This window comes from Hippopotamus amphibius, chromosome 9 (assembly GCF_030028045.1).
Source record: "Hippopotamus amphibius kiboko isolate mHipAmp2 chromosome 9, mHipAmp2.hap2, whole genome shotgun sequence".
NCBI classification, from domain to species: domain Eukaryota; kingdom Metazoa; phylum Chordata; class Mammalia; order Artiodactyla; family Hippopotamidae; genus Hippopotamus; species Hippopotamus amphibius.
Genome location: NC_080194.1, coordinates 111,614,353 through 111,633,201, shown reverse-complemented (window position 1 = coordinate 111,633,201; position 18,849 = coordinate 111,614,353). Strand labels below are relative to the sequence as shown.

The 18,849-nt window shown below is 40.7% G+C and overlaps 1 protein-coding gene across 3 annotated transcripts in view; it reads left to right on the top strand.

Moving 5' to 3' along the window:
- The first annotated feature begins 304 nt into the window (after positions 1–304).
- RABGEF1 (RAB guanine nucleotide exchange factor 1) overlaps positions 305–18,849 on the top strand; it is a 60,261-nt gene continuing 41,716 nt past the window's right edge. For 2 of the 3 annotated variants that reach the window (XM_057747772.1, XM_057747770.1), the window contains exon 1: positions 305–387. The gene's annotated coding sequence lies outside the window, so the exon portion shown is untranslated. The remainder of the gene's footprint in view (positions 388–18,849) is intronic. The other variant, XM_057747771.1, reaches the window with a different exon arrangement.

The window sequence follows — 18,849 nt, the reverse complement described above, 5'->3', positions numbered from 1 at the left end:
GGCAGCGTCGCCCTCGGAAGCAGGGGCTGAGGAAAAGACGGGGGAACACCGGCTTCTGCGCCGGCTCCCGAGCGCCCCAGGTCAGTGCCCCACGGCCAGCGCTGCAGCCACCTCCTTGCCCTCGCCTCCGCGGCTCCATCGCTGTCGTCATCCACGCCGGCCGCGCCCTCGCCCCACCCAGGACCGACGGCGCCGCGCAACCGCACCCTGCCGGCGACCGTAGAGGTCCCGGAAGTGACGTCCGTGCGTGCGTGGCGTGCGCGGCGCCGGGGGGCGGGGCTGCGAGAGGGAGGGCCGGCGCGAGGGCGGGTCGTGGACTGGCACCGGGACCTACTCTAGCAACGCTGCGGAGCGGTGGGTCCAGACGCCGGGGAAGCCGCGGGCGAGGTACGGAGCGGAGGGACGGGGGCTGAGGGCGGCGTCGGGGCAGTGGGGCGGCGGCGCTGTGCCGGCGGGGGTGGCTGGGTCATGCGTCGGGGCTGTCCACCCGGCTGGGGCCACCTCGCTCCGGTGCCCCCTGCCGCCCTCGGTCTCAGCCCGGGGCCCGGCGGCGCGGCCCTGGCAGGTCCCAGGCCGTCGACGGCCCCCTGCGTTCTCTGCGTGCCCGGCCTTCCCGTTTCGGGCCCTCGTCGCCAAGTTCTCCGCGGCCCGGCCCGACTCCGACGGGCAGGCGCGTATCGTGTCCTGGCCGGCCCCTGCCACCGGTCCACCCTTCGCGGGAGGGCTGCCCGCCGGCCGGCTCCCTTCCTCCTGACTGTCCAGTCGGCGGAGCGCCGCGGACACCTGCGGTGGTGGCCGGGCGGGTCATGCCCTGGGCCCCTTGGGGGGCCCGTCGGAGCCCGGCTTGTTCAGGGACGCCGGGACCCCAGGGACCCGCGTCGGTCTCGGGGAGGGGAAAGGTCCCAGAGCTGGGAGGATGCTGTCTTTCGTGGCGCGGGGACTGGAGGACTGGTCCTAACTTTCGCCCCGTGGTTGAGGGCGCCGTTGTGGGCCTGGGGTTAGGAGCAGAAGTCCTTGCTTCCGAACCGTCTTGGAGGAGAGCAGAGGTGCTGCCCCTCACGGAAGCTTAGTCGACAGGGTGGAGGGACTCAGGCGCTTCAGAGGGTAGGTCAGAGCCTGCTGGTGGTGTCTCAGCGCTGATGACCAAGCCCTGTGGTTGGGAAATGTGTCACTGGGCTCCGGGGCTCGCCTTGTCAGGAGAAGTTTACAGCATCACCTGGGGAGTAGTTTATTTTGATCTGAAGAGTTTTGTTTGTTTTGAGTTTAAAAAATAGTTGTACCTTTTCTTTCTGTAAAACTAAAACTGCAAAGCAAACCAAAAGAAGTCTATTAAGGTTACTAGTTAAAGTAGTTGTACCAAGAAAACTTGCCGGAGTTGCAAGAAGATTTGATGTGATTTAATTCACATAATGGTAAATGACGTTCATTTTAAGGGTTACTGGTTCTTAGGTGGAAGATTAAGAAGTGTTCAAGGATTTGAATTTTTATTGACCTTCCAAGCAATCATTTTCTTCTCTCTAGAAGTTAGTCACTTTAGGAGAGAGGGACAGTGAGGATACTCGCCCTGCAGTGTGGTGAGCGGCGGGGGCCAAGAGTAGAGCACAGAGGGGGACACCCCAGGTGTCTTGAGGCAGTGGAGGGTGGAGGAAGGTGCCAGGGAATATTTCTGGAAGTGTCTTGAAGGATGAATAACATTCAGATTAACAAGGTGGGGTGAGAACTTTAGGGGTAGTGGGAATGTGGGGGTGGGGCAACTAAAGGAGAAGAGGCTAGTAGCTACCAGGAGGTGGTTTTTGAAAAGTGAAAAAATGCGGGCCAGAGGGTGGTGGCAGATAGGGGCAGAGACGCAGGAGATTCTTGGACTTTTCTCTGATGGTGACAACCAGGGAAGGGTTTTAAGGAGGGTTGTTTGCCCGGTCAGCATGGAATTTTATGTAGATTCTACACGGGGGCTGCTGTGTGGCTGCTGAGGGTTGTGCCCTGTATAATGCATGATTATGTGTTAGCTTGTATCTTAGTCTTTTCTGCTTATTAAATGTTTGAATTTAATTGTATGTTCGTTTACTGATTGCTTGTGTGAGAGTGTCTGACACCACTTATTTGTAAGCTTCTGTAAACAGGAATTCTGCTTTTATCTCTGTCTCAATCCACTTTAGGCACTCACGAGTATTCCATGAGGACTTGATGAGAAATCATTGATTTATAATGTTGAATTTCAGTGAAAAAAAATTTGATTGGTATTTAAATATCTACATATGGAAGAACTGAGATCTTGTTTCATTTACTCTTGTCAGACTTTGGCTAGAGACACAGAATTTCTGTCTTGACAATGTGAGTTTAATTTTTGGCACATGTGTTTATATTGGTTTGCAAAGTAAACATCTCTAGCAAAGATGACCCATCTGTAAAATATAGGACATAGCCTGTATAACATAACATACCTGTCTATTCTGTGACTTAGAATAGAAATGTTCTTAAGTGGCTTCTTAACCCAGCAGTAAAGTTGTCACCCTAAAAAAAGAGTTTCACGATAGAGGCCAAACATTTTTTTTTTAAATAAATTTATTTATTTATTTTATTGGCTGTGTTGGGTTTTTTTTTGCAGTGTGTGGGTTTTATTTTAGTGGTGGTGAGCGGTGGGGGGCGGGGGGGCTGCTCTTCGTTGTGGTGCGAGGGCTCCTCATTGCTGTGGCTTCTCTTGTTTCGGCGCATGGGCTCTAGGTGCAGCGCATGGGCTCTAGGCTTCAATAGTTGTGGCACACAGGCTTAGTTGCTCCGCGGCATGTGGGATCTTCCTGGAGCAGGGCTCGAACCCGTGTCCCCTGCATTGGCAGGCGGATTCTTAACCACTGCGCCACCAGGGAAGCCCGAGGCCAAACATTTTGAAAGTCATATTAAATGTTCATTTCTGTCATAAAGCATTATGGGAACATAATGTATGTTGTTTCATGTGACTGAAATGCCTTGACATAATCTAGACTATTGTTGAATACACAGGAGAAATAACAGTTGACTCATCTTTATGCCACATAACATTATTGTAGCTCTTATTTTATGCGTGTTATTTGCATAAAGCTCCTAAAATGCTTTAAGAAAAGGCTAGGCTTTATGGTGCTGCTTTCAAGTTACTCGGTGAGATTCCTGTTGTTGATGAAGTTTCTATCGGTGAGGTAGGAAGTGTAATTTTTATTGTGCAGTAAAACACTTTTACATGTCTCTGATAGCATAGCTTGCTTGTTTATGGTCACTAGGAGGGTGGACTATAATTATAATCAATTAATTAGATAAATTTTTAGTTAGAAGTTATGACCAGAATGTTAAGTATGAGTTCTTGATAGGGTAAAATTTTAATCACTAAGAGAGTATTAAGCTTTTTGTTTTCCTCAAATGACAGCAGTAAGATGACTGAAATCCCTGAAGGAGGAATGTAGCAAGAACATTTGGGGCTGTAAACTCTGTGCTGTCGCCCAGTAAGGAATGGTTGGCAGCGTCCCCTTTGCTGGGCACACAGCAGCTCAGAAGGAGCTGTACAAAATTTTATATCATTTTTGAAGCTAGTCTATTTAGTTCTCATTCAGAATAAATATTCAAATGCAGCTGCATTTGTGGTGATTTCATCTGCATTTTAAAAATAAAAATGACTTTGGGGGATTTTTACCTGGGATATATTTTCAGTTTTCTGTGTGCTCCACACTTAAAAATACGTGGTGAAAGTGTTTTATTTTGGTAGTTCCTCTATTAGAATTTCCTAATTATAAATATAATGTTTGCTGCAACACTTTCTTTTTTTTCTTTTGGCGCACAAGAAAGATAATGCCTTTAGAAACTGAGCTCATAAAACGTTTATTAATGGAAGACAATATCTTCTTATTGTGCTATACTATTTTTTAAGTGGAGCATATCATTTACCTATATCACATCTTGTTCCAGAAAGGATTCATAATGACTTACAAAGATACATACAACATGCTGTTGGTAACAGAAATAAAGGTAACAGAAATAAAGGGGTGATGAATTCGGGACTGTGGGAGAAAAACTAAGATGGAAACAGGAATGAGATGTGTATACAAAGCACTTGGACTGAAGTCTTAAGTATTTGTGAGAGGGCCACAAATTTGACTCTGCTTTTTAGCAGCCAGTTCAGAAAGAAATGTAATCCGTTATATGGTTCAGTGACCATAAGATAAAAGACCAGTTTCTCCTTTGGATTCCCAAAGAAACTCCTCAGCTACATCCTTAAGTATAAATACAGCATGCGTTTCAGAGGGCTGTGTTGTGTTTTCCTTTGTTTTTTAGTAAAATTCCTCATTGCCTCATCGTGTAGGTTGATGACATAAAATCAAAACATAATTCAATGAAAACGGTTCTGGTGCTGGCAAAATAATGTGGACTAAGCACTTAGCTCTCTAGACTGATTTAATTTAAGGATCTGTTTTACATTATCTAGGTAAGTAGATGGGGATTAGACATTTTTCAGGTTACCTTTCCTAAGTATTTTGTTTCTCAGTGGAGCTTTTGTTATTAATTTATCAGCAGTGGGGTTTGTGTTTGTGCTTCCTGACAAATTCTTTTGACTACATCGATTTTTTTGTGTTGTTGGTTAATCATAGAGCCATATTTTTAGCAGGCATGCTTTATTGTGGGGGGTATGAAAATGGAGGAGACTGATAAATATTTAAATAAAAGTCGCCTCACCTCCACACACAGATGGGCTGAGGGAATACCAGTGAAACCAGGATTCGTTTCTGGAATTAGGTTTGGGGTGTTAGCTCCAGCACAGAGAGCATTGGCTTGAAAAGTCTAGGCGTGTAATTTATTTTTAAGAAGGGAACAGATCCACTCATCTTAGGTGTAGTGTCCACTAAATTAATGTGTCTATATTTTGCTCAAGCTAAAAAGTTGACCTCTTAAGTAATTAGTTCAAACTTATCAAGTGCTAGCGTGGGCCAGGCATGTGCTGATAATAAGCTCTTTACATGCATTATCTCAATGTTGTCTGCTCCCTTTATTCCCTTCCTTAAAAGAAAAATATAAAGAAAGTGGTTCACAGCAGTAACTTGTTCCAGGTCATGCAAGAGGTGATGGAGATTTGAACTCAGGTAGTCTGACAGACTCAGTGGTCCGCACCTATGACTTTATACTGCTTGAGGTGAGCTGGACTGGGCCTAATAGAGGTGAACCCACCACTACAAAAGGGCCTTGAACACCTCTGAATCTTCCATCCAGAAAATGAGCTGAGAGCTACAAGTGCAGGACATTTGGCCGTAGTTTATAAAGCTGGGGAAAATACATCTTCAGGATTAGAGAAGTGGGAATATTATTATATGTGTTTCCATCTGAAATACTTATATTTTTTCTTTCTATTTGTTATAAATTTGTCGTATAAGATCAGGAAAACCCAGTTATATAGAGATAGGGTGCCATTCTGGAAATAGAGGTCTATACTTATATTTTTGAGTAAAACTTTAGCTGGTGATCTCACTGCTATGATTTGGGATGAATTTAGGTAAGCTTTTGTAGTGACATTGCTAGGTATATATGTTCTTAAATCTTATTCTGTGTTTTATTAGGAATTATATTGCAATAGAGTTGTACAGATAAGTAAACCATTATTTATTGTGAGTTTTCATATGAGACTATTCCAGGTAATTCCAGATCATTTTATTTTGAAGTATTGTAATATAGTTCCTACAGTATATTGTAAATTGTGACCTAGCCTAGGAAACTAAAGAGTACAGAACATCCTTATTCACCCTTAATTAGTGAACAAAGGGTGGAACTGTCCTTGCCTAAATATAGTTGTGTAACATAGTGTTTCCTTAATTGCATTTCCATAGAGCTTTTGTCATTGTTAGTTAAATAGGTTCCTGAAAAATTAGGCTAGTGACCTAAGTTTTGAATAGGATATTATAAGAAGAATACAAATTAAAAATGTGAAAACAAACAAAAGTAGGCTGATGAAACAGAATGTCTAAAATCCATTATAATTAGTGTCTCAGGAAGTAATATGCTTGGCTTTTACTTAGCAAATTGGATTATATTTTTATTTGTATAAATTAATTAGCCTTTGCAGTTGGGGTTGTAGTGTGTGTGGATTTCATTTGTCTATGGTTTCAAATGTTGTATAGTTATGAATGGACACATCTTAAATATCATTTATAAGGAAGAAAGTATTTTCATAGCATAATGTTAGTGCTGATACCTTTACAAAACATCATGTGATGTTACCTGCCCCAGGAAGTAGAATGTCTGGTGAGAGACAATATTGAAATTCCGTATTTAAGTCCTTTGAATATCAACAGTATGAAGTAGACACCACTTTCTCCCAAGAGCCTACTTTCATTTTGTTTTACTTTTTTTAATTTGGAGTATAGGTGATTTACAATGTTGTGTTAGTTTCAGGTATACAGCAAAGTGAATCACTTATACATATATCCATATTTTTTTTTCAGATTCTTTTGCCACATAGGCCATTACAGAGTATTGAGTAGAGTTCCTTCTTCTGTACAGTAGGTCCTTATTAGTTATTTATTTTATATATAGTAGTGTGTATATGTCAATCCCAGTCCCACAATTTATCTCCCCCCGGCCCCGTAACTGTAGGTTTGTTTTCTACACCTGTGCCTCTGTTTCTGTTTTGGAAATAATTTCATTTCAAGAACCTACTTTTATTCTTGCACATATTTGAGAACAAATTGCAGGCAGATTTTGTTGTTGTTATTCATAGGAGGTTGTAGGCTATTTCCCTAAAGAAGAATTTTTGCCTTTTCAGTATGTTGGTCTAGTCACTGACCCTTCCCCTCATATATATATATATATATAAGCTCAGTGTATTTGTTATAAAATAATGCTTGAGAAATGAGTTGAGGTTCTTTTAAAGTTTAAAGTTCTTAGATTAAAAACTAAGTTTGACAAACTGATCGGGAGGCTGGATTTTATTTAGTCCGGCCAATTCCAGCTCCAAACACAACCAATGATGGTTATAATGGTGAGTCTGCCATTTAGGTAAATGTAATGTGAAGATTTCAGTTTCATTCTTCAGTGAACACTTCAGCTATGTTTGGAGAACAATCTGAATACTAAAAAATACTTAAAAATTTTTTTTTCTTTTTCTGAGGGTTTAATTTCAGGAAGTCTAGTTTCTATAGTTAGGAATTTTAGTGGCTTTACCAAACTACCCAGTTTAGTAAACACTACATCACCCCAGAGTATCTTCTGATCGTTGTTAATATGTATGTTTTTGTTGTCTAAAACTGTCTACCTGTTATTTCGTGATTTTACAGTTTTAATATTTTGTGTAAGCATTTCAGAACTCACCATAAGGTACATATGTGAGTTTTATTGAATTGCAAAGAGGTCCCGCATTTAAGCTGTACGTTACTGTGTAGTTCTGCCCTTCTTTGAGCTGCCATAGATTTCCTAAACAGAATTGATTTCAGCCAGTGTATTCTTCTTAGCTCCCAGTGCTGACTAATTTCTAATCAGTTGGCTCACATTAGAGTTTTCTTGGTGGGTTAACACTGTTATCCTTAAATCATTACTAGTGCTTTTTGCCTTAAAGTCTACCTTATGTGATACCAGTATATACTTGCTTTCTCTTGATAAATGTTGCATGCTCTTTTTTTCCATCCTTATGCTTTCCAACTTTCTTTGTCCTGGAAAGCATCGTGAAGTTAGTTTTTTTCCTTTAGTCTGACGATTCAGTCTTTAAATTAGAATCATTAGTTCATTTAATGCAATTGTCACTGTATTTGGTGTTATATCTATCATCTTTTCTTTTTGACTCACCTGTTTTGTTCCTTTTTCCTTTTTTTTTTTAACCTTTTTTGGATTATTTACTATTCAATTATTATTTAATTTTTCCTCTCTAGTAACTTCTTAGTTATACATTCTTTTATTAGTCTTTTGTGGTTACATTAGAGATTATAGCATATACCCTTGACTTATTATAGTCTAATACAAATTATAACTTTTATCATGTCTCCAATAATGCTAGAATTTTATTTTTTTAATTTTATTTTTTGGCCATGCTATGAAGCATGTGGGATCTTAGTTCCCTGACCAGGGATCGAGCCTGCACCCCCTGCGTTGGAAGCATGAAGTCTTAACCATTGGACCGCCAGGGAAGTCCCTAAAACTTTAGATACTAACTCCATTTGTCTTTTTCCCATCTTTTTTTGTTTTGTTTTAAAATAAATTTATTTATTTATTTATTGGCTGCATTGGGTCTTTGTTGCTGCACACGGGCTTTCTCTAGTAGTCACGAGTGGGGGCTACTCTTCGTTGCTGTGCTTGGGCTTCTCATTGCTGTGGCTTCTCTTTGCAGAACATGGGCTCTAGGCACGAGGGCTCAGTAGTTGTGGCTCACGTGCTCTAAAGCACAGGCTCGGTAGTTGTGGTGCACGGGCTTAGTTGCTCCACAGCATGTGGGATCTTCCCAGACCAGGGATTTAACCCCCGTCCCCTGCACTGGCAGGTGGATTCTCAACCATTGGGACACCAGGGAAGTCCCCCCTCTGGTATTTCTTCTAATGCAAGCCTGCCCATAACGAATTCTTTCATTTTTTGTGTGTCTTAAAAATATCTTTATTTTGCCTTCAGTTTTAAAGGAAATAATCGCTGAGCCCCACATTCTAGGTGGGAATTTATTTCTTTCAGCACTTGTAAGGTGTCATTCCATTGTCTTTTGTCTTTTATTATTTCTTTTGAGAATTTAACTCTTAGTTTTATTGTTGCTCCTAAGAAGGTAATGTCTTTTTCCCACTGGTTACTGTTAAGACTTTCTCTTTGTTTTTGATAATCAACAGTTTATGCTATGTCTTTGTGTGGTTTTCTTTGTCTTATTCTGCTTGGGGTTCACAGTTTCTTAAATTTGTGGGTTGTCTTTTCATCAATTTGGAAAATTTCATTCTTTCCTCTTAATGTTGCTTCTGACCTATTTACTCTGTCCTCTCCTTTTGGGACTCTAGTTACACGCCTGGTAGACTTTTTCACAGTGTTCCTCTTTCCCTTTTACGTTCCCACCTGCCCTTGTATTTTCTATTAGTTTTTATCTCTGCTTAAATATGGATATATTCTATTGACTTGAGTTCTAGTTACTAATTCTCTCTTCTTCTGTGTCTGACCTGCTCTTCTATCTACCCTTTGAATTCTTTTAGTTAATATACTTGTCAGATCTAGAATTTCAGTTTGATTCTTACTGATTCCAATTCTCGGTTGAAATTCTTATTCTTTTTATATGTTCTTTCCTCTTTCTTCCCCTGTTTTTTAAAATAGGAAATTTAAATAGCCATCATTATTTAAAAGTCTTTGTTAACTTCAGTGTCTGGATTATCTGAGCATCTGTTTCTGTCCATTTTTTCCTTTCGGTTTTCAGTTGTATGAATGCTGAGCGTTATGAATGAAATGAAGCTCCAGATGATGCTGTTCTTTTTCAGGGAGGAAATCCCCCCTCCCACCTAAGCCTGTTAGGGACTGAGTTGATAGTTGAGGTGGTGTTGCCTGTTTGGTAAGGCAGCGCTTCCCTCCAGTTTGCCTTTAATGCTAGCAAGTAGCCATCCATCCAGGGCTTCCAACTGATAGTCTCATGAGTTCACAGGGGTCCGTCCTCCTGGTATCTTCTGTACTGTAATCTTTGTCTCCTGAGAACAGTGAGATTGTTGAAAATTCTACTCTTGATTTTCAGAGGCTTTTAGTTTTGTTTTGAAGCCCTCTTTGTACAACTGCAGAATTTGGTAAATGTCTTCAGGGGAAAGCCAGCCTTTTGTTAGGCCTAGTTCTTTGACTTTCTTCTTTCACTGGGATCTTGACTCCTTGAGTCTTGCTTTTCACCTCTTCCAAAAGCTGTCATGGTTCCTCTGCTGAAGGAAAGTCTGGATTCTCAGCTTTTTGCCCTAGAATCAGCTAATGCACTTGGGGGGAAAGTGGCTGCAGAATGTCCTTTTGTTTCTCTACAGTTCCTCTGTTTTTCTAGAATGTAGACCCTCCTAGTCTTGGTTGCTTCAGCTGTTTCTTGATGCCTTTAAACATTGGCTTTTAAAATGTATCTGGCTTTCCAGTTCTCAGCAGGAATGTTGATCTGTCACAGCTACTCTGTCATATTCAGAAAAGGATTTCCCATGAGGAATGAAATTAGAAGGAGAAATTAATCTTTTAATACTTGTGGTGCTTACTTTTTAGCAGTGGTTCTCAGAGAGTAGCTCCTAGGTGCATCACCTGGAAACTTGTTAGAAATGCAAATTCTCAGGCCCCACCTCCGCCGCCGCCCCCCCCCCCCAAGACCTCCTGAATTAGAAACTCTGGGTTGGGGCCCAGTACTATGTGTTTTAACAAGTCTTCCGGGTGATACTTATGCATGATAAAATTTGAAAACCACTGCTTTGTAAGTTAGTCATTTTGTTAAGTTTCTCCTCCTGCCTCCTACAATTGGGCCCTAGAGGGTGTATAAGGGTGTTAAAACCAAAATGTAGCTGAGTGAATTTGAAAATCTAATTGGCTTTATCAAATGATTCATGAATCAGGCAGCATCTCATCTGGCAAACAGAGATACTCTGAGGGGTTACACAACATGGAAGGCTTTCATAGTGAGGAGGGGAGACAGGAAAGGAAGTCATCAGCAAGGAAAAGATGAAAGTTCATTGGAGGGAAGTAAAAGTTCAGGTGCCAGCAGCTTCTCATTGGCTGAGCTGTGGCATGTTCTGTTGGCTAGGCTGGTTGCTGGGAGAGAAGGAAGTCTTTCTCTTGCTGACGTAGTGAAGTAGTGTACTTCCTGTTTGGGAGTGCAAGGTGCATCTCTTCCTGTTGGAGTCAGTAACTGACGTCTTTCTGTCAGGGTGACTGACGTCTTCCTGTTTGGAGTGACTGATAATGAGGACCACGAGTGTGGTGGTAGGGCATGAGAGCTACCTTTACAGGCTTTCCCAGCACCAATTCTAGTTGAGATTTTCTTTTTTTAATTTGCACAAGGGACAAAAGTGAAAGAAAACTGTCTATGCAGGTATTTTGTCAGTCTTCTGAATAAATCATTTAATAAATTTAGAAGATACCTACTGAGCACTCATTCTGTTCCTGACACTGTGTTGTGTTCAGACATGGAGCGGACGAGTAAGCAAGTGATTGTAGTAAAACATGAGTATATAACAGCTGTATTTATAAAATGCTGTAGAAACCAGAGAGATGGAATTATTTTGTCAGTGGCAAAAGGGAAGTCAGAAATTATTTGAATAGGGTGGGATTTGAAGGCAGACAAACTGAAGGGTATCCTAAGCTTATTCATAAATAAGATGACCATGTAATTTATTATCAAAAACCGGTAACTTTTGAGAATCAAGGGATGCTTTTATACCAGGACAACAGGCATAAGCCAGGACTGTTCTCATTAACTGGGATGTATGATCACCCCATTTGTAAAGAGCAAGTGATGCTGTGAATCCACGGTTCTGTGTCAACTGGTGGAAAATTCATTTCTTTCAGTTATTTCTAGAATTTAACAGCACTTCTTATTGGATGGTTTATTAGTTTTCTAGGGCTGCTGTAACAAATTACCACAAACCAGGTGCGTGAAACAACAGAAATTAGGAATCTTAAAAAAAAAAAAATGGTACAGATGAACCCAGTGACAGGACAAGAATAAGGATGCAGATGCAGAGAATGGACTGGAGGACACCAGGTTGGGGGGGCGGGGGACGAAGGGGAAGCTGGGAAGAAGTGAGAAAGTAGCATAGGCATATATATACTACCAACTGTAAAATAGGTAGCCAGTGGGAAGTTGCTGTGTAACAAAGGGAGATCAACTCGATGATGGGTGATGCCTTAGAGGGCCAGGTCGGGGAGGATGGGGGAAAGTTGTGGGAGGGAGGGGATATAGGGATATGTGTATAAGTACGGCTGATTGACTTTGGTGTACCTCATAAGCTGGTACAAGAGTGTAAAGCAATTATATTGCAATAAAGAAATTAATTTTTTCAGAGTTCTGGAGTCTAGAAGTATGAAATCAAGGTGTCAGCAGGGCCATGCTGTCTGAAGGCTGCAGGGAAGATGATTTCTGGCAGTCCTTGGAGTTCCTTGGCCTGTAGCTTCGTCCTTCCAGTGTCTGCTTCTGTGGCCACATGGCCCCTATTGTGTCTCTGTGTCTCTCGGTGTTATAAGGACAACAGTCATTGGATGTAGGGCCCGTCCTAATCCAGTATGACTTCATTTTAACTAATTACATCTGCAAAGACCTTATTTCCAAATCAGGTCACATTCACAATATTGGGGTCCAGCCTCTCTTTTGGGGGGGCATAATTCAATCCACAACAGATGGGATGGTTTTAGCAGCTTTTGAAAGTTTCTGCAATTTAATTGGATTACTTCTTTGTTATATGCAAGGCACTTCTCAAAAGCTTAGACTATAATACAAATATTTATTTGATTGAGCCCTCTAAGAAGTCTGAATAAATACATTTCTATCCAGGTAATGGCTTTTTGTATTTCTCTTATCTCGTAGATTTATGTATGTCTAGCCCAGCCACAGTAACTGGCTAAGGTTGAAATGGCTGCAGTAAAGCTAAAACTAAGATATAAGTTTGCAAAAACAAGACCAAAAACCTTTGATCATTGAAATCACCTAGTATATTGCAGTTTCCTGTTACTTTAAGTCAAGAGACATAATTTTTGGTCAGTTACTTATTGAGTAAATTGACCAATTGAGGAATTGACTGCTTCTATGGAAGAGAGAGGGTAGAGCATAGTAGAAGTAGACTCAAGCAGCCAGGTTATTTTACATGTAATTTTGATTTATTCGCCTGGGGAATGGCGTGCCCAGATTGGAGTCATAATTTCACTTGGCTGAAGAGGGTGTGACATAATACAACCGAAGATTGTAGTCTAGAATTCATTCCTTAAGAATGCTGCTCTGCTGGCTCTGCTCATTCCAGCAGCATAAACTCTACATTATATTCCATGGGCTTGATTATCATTTGGAATTATTTGGGCAGGCTAGTGTTTGGATACTTTGTATTGTTATATTTAACATTGGAACTCTGCCACTGATTCTCTGTGTGTCATTCACATTCGTTTTGGAGGCAGTGTATTTAATGCTATGAAAGTCTGTGAAACCTGGATACAGTCTTTGATTAAACCTATAGCATTGGGCTTTCCCTGGTGGCACAGTGGTTAAGAATCTGCCTGCCAATGCAGGGGACACGGGTTCAATCCCTGGTCCAGGAAGATCCCACATGCCGCAGAGCAACTAAGCCTGTGTGCCACAACTACTGAGCCTGTGCTCTAGAGCCCACGAGCCACAGCTACTGAAGCCTACGCTCCTAGAGCCTGTGCTCTGCAATAAGAGAAGCCACTGCACTGAGAAGCCCACGCAGCACAACAAAGAGTAGCCCCCACTCGCTGCAACTAGAGAAAGCCCACACACAGCAGCAAAGACCCAACACAGCCAAAAAAATGAAAAATAAATAATAAATCTTAAAAAAAAAAAACTATAGTATCTTCATAACATATAAAGTCAAGGGCTAAAAGATAACGTAAAAAAGAGCACCTATGAAAAGAAAAAAGATGTCATAGAAAAATGAGCAAAGAAAAATATGCTAATGGCCAATAAATATAAAGATGGTTAATTTAAGGACATGTATTAAAACAAGAATTGCTTCCTTTTTTGCCTTTCAGATTGGCAAGAATTAAAGACTAATAATGCAGTTTTTATGAGTTTGTGGGAAAGAAGACCACTGTAGGTGGGAATGTAAATAGGTATAACCTTTTTGTGAGGCCAATTTGATGATATAAATCAGAGTTGACAAGGCACAGACCCTTTGACTTTCTGTGTGTGTTCCTAGGAGGCTGTTTCCATTTTGCGAATCATTTGCTCATATCCTTATCCTGCGTATCAAAGATTTACAAATCCTATTAGTATAATTTCTAAATGTGATAAAATACTCTCTTGTCCTATTTACTTAAAATATTCTTCCTAATCTCTTATTTGCCTTTCTATTTTGGTTCGAAGTGGGACCTTTTAAAAACTAGGTAGAAGTTTCAATTTACTTATTCAAATCTGTTTCCTTTCCGATTTCTTCTGCAGCTTGTAAGCTTGAATAGCCCTCACCTCTTTAGAAGTTTCCTAAATACTTAGTTTTAGTTCTGTTTTTTTCGTTTGTCTTTAAAAAACTTTAACTCTTTAAGATACCTGTATTAATTTGGGGGGGGGGGGGCAGATTGCTGACCAGTTATTCTAACATTGTTTATTGAAAATCTTCCTTTCTCCTCCTTCCTCTAATAATAAAGTATTTTATGTATTAGCAATTCATTTTGGGGTTAATCCATTCTGAAGTGATTTGCCAGTTCTGTTGCTAAGTTCACAGTATTTTAACTAGTTTGCAGAAAATTAAAGTTCAGTAAATTAATTTAGAATGTTTTTAAAAGTTCCTGCCCATTTATTGTTGTTGATAAAATATAGAATAATTTTGTCAAGTTCAAAAAAGTCTTTTGAAAATTTTTTGTCATTTATAGTAAACTTAAAAATTTGGAAACATTTGCCATTTATAAAATATTTAATTTTCTCAGACTGTGTCCTGGTATGCCTTGCCAACTGTTTAAGCCTTCTTTATATCTCAGTATTTTTATGTAGATGACATAATTTCCTTATTAAAATAGTACCTAGAGTTTTTTTATATTTTGATACTGTTGGGAATGAGATCTCTTTTTATATTTCCTAACTTCTTATTTTTAGGCTATTGTAAGAGTTTCATAGGTTTCATGTACACATATTTAGCATGTTTCATATAAACACAAATTCTTCTATGAAATTTAGTAATTTTAAAATTAATTCCTCAGTGTTCATAGTGCTTTAATTTCTTCTTCCAGGCCTTCTAGATGTATAGTCACGTCTTCCATACTAGGCAGTAAGCGCTGTGAGGACTGGAACTTTATTTTTACTTTATATCCTAAGTGCCTGTCGTATAGTGTAAATCACTGTATAAATATTGCTTGACTAAATGAATGAGATCATGATAAGTAGAGAAAGCACTATAAAAATATAGTGACTGTCTCTGGGTGATGTCTACTTTCTACTTTGTGTATGTATCAGGTTTTTTAGAGTAACCATCTTTTACTTATATAACTGAAAAAAAGCAAATTTAAGGGAAAAAGCTTAACTTTAAATTCTATTTCTTAACTGAGGTTCAAGGGTAGTTTATCATTTTAGTATAGCTGATTAGATGTTTTCTATAAGTCCCAGATGAGTTGCCCAGAGGAATGATCTATGAGGATATGAGATCGAGCCTAAGGATAGGAAGCAGGACTCTTACAAGGAAGATAGTGGGAAGCTACTCAAATCTACAAAGTATTTTTTGTTTTTTGTTTTATGAAATGAACCTGGTTTGCGTACAGAGCCTTAAGGAAAAGCATACACAATTCTGTGGGCTTTGTACTCCTCTGGCCCTTTTCAGGGTACCTAGCCCTGAGTCAGAATTCACAGGGATCTCAGCTGTCTCAGCAGTAGAGATCATTTTTACTCTGTCCTCCCAAATGTGAGTGGGCCAATTGAATTATGCAATCTTTGTGCCCAGGTTGCTCAGTAGAAGCCTACTTAGTGGAGTGCAAAGCTCAAACAGGAGCTGGGTGTGGCCCCTCGGGCCTCCCTCCTGGGTGCAGTAGTGATAGTAGCTTGCCTCTGGATTGTGGCTAGGGATAGGTCTTTCTGCCCGGAAAAGCAGAATTGAGTCTCAGAATTGATTCCGCATGTTTCTCCCTAACTGAAGAAGATATGGTTTCTATATACCTCTGATGTCTAATCTGGATGTGCTGACTGTACCTGCTTTGCTCCACCAAAACAACTTCATCACCACTGCATAGCCTTTCAAATCAGGGCATGTACTCTTTTTTTAGTGGCTCACCTTGTTTTCCATACTTAGGAACAGAAATGATCTGAGTGGTATGTACAGCTGTCTGATACACGTTAGATCATAGGTGTTTTTATTTAGTACATTTTAAGTGGAATTTTTTAAAATAGCTTTTAATTTGAAGTTTCAGATTAACAGGAAGCTGCAAAGATAATACAGAGAGGTCCTGTATACTCTTCACCTAGTTTGCCCCAGTGGTTATGTCTTATGTAACTGTAGTACAATGTCAAAACCAATAAGTTGACACCTCTACAATGTGTATTATAGTTCTATGCCATTTTATCACATATGTAGATTCCTGTAACCACCAACATAGTCAAGATACAGAACTCTTAAGATCTCCCTCATGCCACCCCTTTATAATCACATCCTGTATCGTAGACTCCAGGGCTGCCCCCAGGTCTGCTAATTCACTAGAAGGACTCACAGAACTCATTTACTACTAGCTGTGTTGTATTACAGCGAAAGGATCCTGAACAGGATCAATGAAGGAAAACAGTGCATTGAGCGGAATTTGGAGGATACCAGGCACGAGCTTCCAGGAGTCTTCTCCCAGTGGAGTTGAGAGGGCACATTTAATCCTTCAGCAACAAACTCTAGTGAAGTGTTTTCTGTTGGGCAAGTTCACTTAAGCCTAAGATTTCAGGGTTTTTATTGGTGGCTGGTCACAGAGACAGAAGCACCTTCATGACTGACCCCCAGAAGGAAAGCAGTATTCACTATATATCACACAGTCTGCACAAACTGTCTAGACAAGTTGGTACAGTGTGGATTAAGACTCCAAGCATACAAAACACCCTTATTAGTTAGTGCATAAAGACACTCTTAAGACCTCAGTTCCCAGGATCTGGCCAAGAGTCAGCCACAGAAGCAGGCCCTTCTGAAAATGAGAACGTACATGATTTGAGCAACTCAGGGCTGCTTGGTTACTTCTTCCTGCATACCTTTCCGTGCCCTCCCTTGTTAGAAATAGATAGGATATGGAGAAACAATTCTGGGCCCCGGGTGGAGGTGGGGGTTGGGTAGGTTGGGGTAGGTACTGCTTTAGGTAAAGTGGCCAGGGAAGGCCTTTCTGAACGTATCTCTTGAAAGCTGAGACCTAAATGATGAGAGGGAAATCGGCATACCAACAGCAAGGGTCACGGCATTTAGGCATTAGAACACGTGTGCAGAGGCCCCCAAAAGAGAGAAATTGAAAGGAGGCCTATTATTAGTTTTCTGCTGTTGCCATAGTAAGTTACCACAAACTTAGCAGCTTAAAACCACACCCAGGGCTTCCCTCCTGATGCAGTGGTTAAGAATCTGCCTGCCAGTGCAGGTGACGTGAGTTCAAGCCTTGGTCTGGGAGGATCCCACATGCCGCAGAGCAACTGAGCCCGTGTGCCACAACTACTGAGCCTGCACTCTAGAGCCCGAGAGCCACAACTACTGATCCCACGCACCGCAACTACTGAAGCCCGTGCACATAGAGCCCATGCTCCTCAACAAGAGAAGCCACGGTAATAAGAAGCCCGCACAGTGCAATGAAGAGTAGTCCCCACTCGCAACAATTACAGAGAGCCCATGCGCAGCAACGAAGACCCAATGCATCCAATAAATAAAAAATAAATAAATAAATTTATTTAAAAAAAAAAACCCCAACGACAACACCCAAAGTATTGTAAATCAGATCTCCTGGCCAGCTCAGCTGGGTACTTGGTTGGTTAAGGCTCTCAAGAGGTCAAAATTAAGATGTTATCTATCTGGGCTCTTATCTGGAGGTTGTGGGGAGAATCTGCTTCCAGACATACTCAAATATTGGTGGAATTGAGTTTAATGAAGTTAGATGACTGAGGTCTTCATTTCTTTGCTGGCTGTCAGCCAGGGGTCATTTTCAGCTTCCAGGAGCCACCCACATTTCTTTCTCCACCTTCAAAACCAACAATGGTTCTTTGAATCTCTCTGACTACACATTCTACCCTCCTCTTTTGCTTTATATTTTAAAAACAATTTTATCGAGATATAATTCACATACCATAGAATTCACCCATTTGAAGGGGGAAGTACACAGTTCTATCAATTTAGAAACGTATAGATTTCTGTAAACACCCCCATAATCAGAATACAGAACAGTTCTATCACCTCTAAAAAAGTTTCTTGCACTATTCCTTTATAGACACCCTCCCTTCAGCCCTGATTCCTAACAAACACTGATTATGCAGTATGTAAACTTTTAAAACTGGCTTCACTCACTCAGCATAAAGCCTTTGAGAATTCATGCAAGTTGTTGGGTATATCAGCACTTTTTTTTTTTTCTTTTTGCTGAGTAGCATTCCATTGCATGAGTGTACCACATAGTTTGTTTATTCCTTCATCTGTTGAAGAATATTTTGGTTGTTTCCATTTTTAAAAAATATTTTATTGGCGTATAGTTGATTTACAATGTTGTGTTAGTTTCAGGTGCACAGCAAAGTGAATCAGTTATACATATACATATATCCACTCTTTTTTTTTAGATTCTTTTTGTTTCCATTTTGTAATGATCATAAATAATGTTACTAGAAACATTTTTAAATAGATTTTTGAGTGAACATCAGTTTTATTTCTCTGGAGGGAATAACCAGGAATAGGAATGCTGGGTTGTATGGTAAGCACATTTATTTATTTATTTATTTAGTAGATGTTTTATTTATTTTTATAAATTTATTTATTGGCTGCACTGGGTCTTCGTTGCTGCACACAGGCTTTCTCTAGTTGCAGCGAGGGGGGCTACTTTTCATTGTGGTGTGCGGGCTTCTCATTGTGGTGGCTTCTCTTGTGGAGCATGGGCTCTAGGTGCGTGGGCTTCAGTAGTTGTGGCACACAGGCTCAATAGTTGTGGCTTATGGGCTCTAGAGCGCAGGCTCAATAGTTGTGGCACATGGGCTTAGTTGCTCCACAGCATGTAGGATCTTCCTGGAGCGGGGATCAACCCCACATCCCC